This window comes from Triturus cristatus, chromosome 3_2 (assembly GCF_964204655.1).
Source record: "Triturus cristatus chromosome 3_2, aTriCri1.1, whole genome shotgun sequence".
Taxonomy (NCBI): Eukaryota; Metazoa; Chordata; class Amphibia; order Caudata; family Salamandridae; genus Triturus; species Triturus cristatus.
The window spans coordinates 159,786,527-159,792,680 of NC_140584.1; positions in this window are offsets into that span (position 1 = coordinate 159,786,527).

Consider the following 6,154-nt stretch of genomic DNA (forward strand, 5'->3'; position numbering starts at 1 on the left):
GACACTTCTACCCTGCCAGTCGACTTCTAAGATGCTCTACAATTAAAGAAGATTTTAAGTCTACCTATGTCCCTTGCATCTTTACACAATGCACTGGAAATAACAAAAGGAGGCAATTACCATCAATACACTAACAGGTCTCTACATACAATGAACATGCATTAACTTCAGTGACATAGATTTACAGGTTTCATCAGCAGCACAGCATGATAGCAGAATAACCAATATCAAAGATTGGAGCGTGTCAATCCCAGGGATGAACTTGGAACACAGATTGGAGTTACTTGCACTCTCAGGGATAAACTCAGAACAAAGGTTGGAGTTACTTGCACTCCCAAGGATACACTCTGAACACAGGTTGGAGTTACTTGCACTCCCAAGGATACACTCGGAACACAGGTTTGAGGCACTTGCACTCCCAAGAATACACTTGGAACACAGGTTGGAGTAACTTGCATTCCCATGGATGAACTGGGAACAAAGGTTGGAGCTACCCACATTCCCAAGAATACATTCGGAACACAAGGTGGAGTACAACGTTCATGCATATGTCAAAGACGCTGAAGTGCTTTCTCTTGGCACTACTGTTCATCAGAGGTACATGAAGTTCAAGCCTTTTTGATGCTTACGCACTTACAGTTCTAGAGCAAAGGTTGCAAGAAAGGTCCGGAGTATAAACACACAAAAAGCGCTGGAGTAATCATGGAGGAAAAGTCTATAGTCTTTGAAGACATCAATACTCGGTCCTGCTTACTACTATAGGAGGATGCGTGCGCAGTCACCTGTTATCAAGTACTTAGTCTAGATCATCCACATGACTGAAGTTCAAAGAAGATCTCGAGGCGTCAACTCTGGGAGTTGCAGAGGGTCTGGAGTAGCCATGCAGGAGGAGGAGGAAGACCTCAAGGGAGCTAGGGCCACGGGAATCATTGGTTCAGATTGACTTGAAGGAGACTTTAACGCTTCTCCATTCTGGCAGGATTCTTTAGGTGAGCAGGACAGGTAAGGCTTGCTGTGCAGGGAGTGAGACCAAGCCATGATTCGGGGATAGGTAGGGTCCATATACCCTCTCGAAGACTCAACGGATGTGGCTAGATCATGTGGGGAACATGGCCATCTGGAATGTTCTCGAACCTCGAAGAAAACACGTGTTAGTACACTTGCTTTGACCTTACAGAATGGGCAGATGCAACTTGATGGACAGAACCAAATAACAGGAAACAAATGTATCATTTTCGCTCAAGAGTGCATAATGGAAACAACACCAAGCCCCCAGTAACAGCGTAAGCAAGGCTTACCATTGGCTCACACTATACTGGGGGAAGCTTGCAAGGATTCAATGGAAAACGACATCAAGGCCTAGTAACAGTGGAGGCAGATAATCTATTGGTTTATGGGTTCTGGGGGTCGCTTGCAGGGACTCAAGCACAAGGGAATTACGGGTTCTGGGGACACTTTCAGATACTCAAGCACTATGAAATCATGGGTTTTGGAGAACATGGTATCATAGCTTGCCATAAAGCACAACAGGGGAATTATAACATGAGTCCTACATGCTAGAGCACTAAACAGGGGTGCAGGAAGGAGTTGTGACAGAGAGTGCGCAGGAGAGGGTCATGACAGCCAACATGGCTGAATTACCTTAAAGGTCACCACAATGCCGAAGAATAATAAGCCAACACTAACAAAGGATCTCAATTGTGACCAAAATCTGCTTTTCATATTTGTATGACCCTTTTTTATGATACTCATGATAGCCTTTTAACCCAATGCATTGCAGTACAAAGCTAGTGTTTCTCCAAGAGAAAATATGGCATGATGTAATCATTGAGAACAATGCATCCTTAATGCATCATGCAACATTCTACTTATATGGTGCCCTGAAAAGCACTCTGTGTGTATGCTCCAGGGTCTGAAATATTGGCTCTTAAAACGTTGTACATGACAGTGGTCTGTTAAGGGAAAGGGATTTTCCAGAGTCAACATGTAAAGTTCTTTGATGAGGTGAGTTTCCTGACTTTCCTGAGTTTGATGTGGGTTGCTGCTTTTCTCATGGTTATAAGCCAAACATGCAGGGGTGACATTCACACTGTCCTTATCGCTGTTGCACCTGATCTTCAAGATGATGTGGGCATGCAAGTGGAGCCAGTGCAATTTAATGAGTTTAGGGGAGAAATGGTTGAATTTCTTCAGTCTATTAATGAGGCATATGGTGGCATGGATAGAGCATTTCATTGGGGGTCAATATGGTGTCACGAAGGCTGTGGACCAAGTCATTGCCTCCATACAGATGACTGAGTAAGAGGGCTAGGACAGCAATTCTCAAATAACAGTGAGAGCTGCTACTGTGCCCTCCTGGTTTTCTAATTAGTATCATCATTAAGGAAGAGGTTGAATCAGAGTTACTTGGTGTTAATTGATTGTTGGGGTTTAAACCATTCAGGTCCATATCATTGTTTTGCAATAGTAATCATTTGTTATTGGCGACAGATAGTAGGAATTTGTTCATGGTGGGATTGAGCTAGAGGTATGTGCATAATATCCCAGTCTGAATGCTATATTGGCAGTGCGCAAATCCCTGAATGTCAAGAACAGGAGAGACTTGCAGGCAGAGCTGTGCATCACCAGCATATTGAAGCATGTTGCTGTTGGTGGGTAGAATTTTAATGGGATCCTAATTGGGGCTTGGGGTTACAAGTGGGCAGGATGGTGTAGGAGTTTCTAGTACCAATCTGAACATGTTGATGTTGGTTAGATAGCTAGGAGGAGAAACAGTGAATAACATTGCTTGAAAATTCCATGTAAGATATCATTCGGCTGTCTGGTTTTAGGATTAAACCTATAATAACCAATAAAACCCCACCGAAAGGAAAATAGCCATCACCAGTGTAAACACATAAACACTGAAAAAACACCTTCACAACCACAAATTAAGTGTCATTCAAAGAAAGGAAAAGATGAGTGAAAGATTAATTTGTATTTCTTCCTGAAGGGGCCAATACAATGTAACTTTGTTATACAAGGCAGCAGCGAAAAAGACTGGGCGAACATTATTCTGCTTGAGTTATGTTGTCTAGGAATTTTACTAAAATATTTTTTCTTCTTCTATCTGTTTTTTTCAGTTTTGTGGTCTTTGGTCTAAAAATGCAGTGTTTAGAAGCATGTTTTAGGTCTTATTTAGTTAATTTATATACTGTAGAGAATTAGGAAATATCAAAATCATATTTAATATTTTGGCTACATTTGATTTCACTGATAGGTAAAATGGTTGGTTTCATAAGAATCTTTCCTAATATATAGCATCACGTTTACCCATAGACAGAGAATGGGTGAAATCCTTTGAAACATCAGCCTCCTTTTCTAGCGAGGCATTATTGATTGTAGATAAATTGACAAACACTCCAGGCTTTAAAAATTCAATGCAAGGAGTAGTAACAGGTATATGTGAAAAGAGTATTGTCACCAAGCATCTGAGATAGTGGTGAAAACATGACAGCAGACGTTTGGTAAACATGGAATGCAGTGTCACTTGGAATGCTGCTGCAACAAAGTTCCTACCAAGTTCAATAAAGATTGGAGTGATATTGTTTGTATTTGCAGTAATTCAGCTACGGAAATGAAAAAGTTGTATGGTGACCTGTCAAAATCAATACCTGAGCTAAAGTGCTTCCCTGTAAGCGATCCTTGTCACTTGCTAGATGGTATGCTAAAAGCATCTTTACAATCTTCAGAGTTAATGGAGAATGCCATTTACTTTGTAGTCCAATCTGGAGCACTGTTTCGGTATGCCCAGGAACTAAAATGCTAATATTTCTCATTTTGTGCTTTGTGAGGCATCAAAGGAAGAGGCATCCTAACTGTCATTTAGCCAATGGTTCTCAGTCCTAGAGGCTGTGAATCCATGTGACGACCGTTTACAGAATTTTTGCTTAGTAATGATGCCAAAGGCAAGAAATGTGATGATCTTTGGTCATATATTGATAATGATGTGAAAAAAAGTACAGTGTACTGCATTCTTAGGTTTTTACAGGAATACATGACTGATGTAGTGGATATAATCAAAATACTACAGTCTGAAAACACGCTTGTCCACCAAGTGTTCAGCGTAATTGGTGTACATCTGAAACATCTCCTTGAGAGTAGGCTGGGCAACACTTTTAGTGACTTTGGCACTACAACATGCTGCATGTTAGAATCGTTGCCACTTGGTAAGCAAAGAAATGTGGAGGAGCAATTCTGGAAATGTTATTTTATAGTCATTGGGAAATGGCTTGCGATGATGCATTAAAGTGTCACTTCCCCAACCATGGCATTTTAAGTTAATGAAGCCTCACTGCCATACTGTGCACAATTTCTAGATCCCTTCTGAATTTTCTCCAGACTTTGAAAAGTACTGCTTCATTGTTGACTGCTTCCATAACTGAGGGAATATGCGCCCAATTCAACGCATATGTTGCAGAGCATGTCCGAGACAATCACAATCTTCAGGTGCACCAGTACTGGCATGGAAAGCTATGTCATTGACCAGAGTTAGCAAATTGTGTACTGGCTGTTTTGGCATTGCCCGTCTCAAGTGCCAATGTTGAGAGGGCCTTTTCACAGATAAACATTTACATAGGAAGGAAAGAGCGAGCAAGCATGCATGTCCACAGGCTCACTAATGAAGTATTGTATGGTGTACTACAATAGGTTTGATTTGTAAAAATGTAATTGGATCTCATATACACTGTACACACGCAGTCTATACACATGCACTTTCAGTGCAGAAAGCAAGCGGTAATTAAAAGCAAAGCATTCCATAAACACCGGAAAATGACGTGAAAATGTGTAACCACTGATAACCACAGTTTTTTTAAGGTATTGAAAACACTGGAAAGATCCCACCAGAATTTACCAAAAAAAGAAACTGAAAACAGGAAAGCCTAGATATCATGGTGTGAATGTGAGTAGAATGGTCAACAGCGCTGAAAGCAACTGAGAAGTCTAGATGTACAAGGAGGCCCAAAACATTCAGCTCTGTAGTTAAGGGGGCAAGATCCATTAATTGTATAGTGACAGTTCTACTGATGCAGTGTGATCAGAAGCTTAAATGGTAGTTATAAAGGAATGTTTGATGATGATGTGTTCATGGAATTTAGTTTAGATTCCTTTTTTGATTTCCTTGCTATTGTAAGATGTATGGATAATGGGCAGGTAGTGGGCAATGTCATCAGGGTCTTGTGTCTAGTGAGGGCTTCTTCAGAGAACATCTGCAAATTAGAATTTAGTTAGTGACACATTGGTGATTGCTAGGATTGGTGAGAAAGCTCTCCAGTGATTACTTTGATGCAGCATAAGAGTAAGATGTTGACTTCAAAGAAGACGATGTTGAGGGAATTGTGTGAGGTCCTTGAGAGCAAAAATGTTGAAGGATGTCCATTGCAGGATATTGCATAGTGTGGTAGGTGGTGGGAGATCTGTAGGTTCAATTTGTTGAGGAGTTTTCCTATTTCTTCCATAGTTCTTTTTGCTGATGAAAAGGTTAATGATATTGCACTAAGTTGAGGTTGAAATGGTTGGGTCTGGCATGAGGCAGTGTGATGCTTGACCTGACCATTTTGAAGAACCTTCTATTTCTGCTGGATGCATCGTAATGCATAACGGTAGATAATGAAGACAGTGTGTTATCTGGCCTTAGCTAACATAATGAATTGACTGCATGTTAAGCAAAGTTATTTTAGTAGTTAGTAGTCATCAGGGTGTGGTGAAATGGTTGTTCCAGTCAAGGGAAATGGGTGGTTTGCAGTGTGTGGTTGGTGAGTTCCAGTAAGCTTAGTTGAGGATGTTACCTCTTGTTTTCTAAGTGCTTGGGTTTTTGGGAAATTTGAATTATGATTTTAGTGGTTTGACAGTATATAGCATGATTTTTCTCATATGAAGGAATAGCTCATATAGATAACTCACAACATATACTAGCAATGTACAGATCCAAACAGAAAATTCCTCTTGGCAAGACATTTTCTGTGTAAACCAGTCTCCTGCTGGTGAAAATTACACAATAATGGGTAGCAGTGATTTTCACTTGCATAATTTACATTTTTCCTAAGTCTAGCTGAATAGATAAGCTGGTGTGGAGGTCAGAGATTTCTTTATACAAAGTCCACATTCTGTCCGA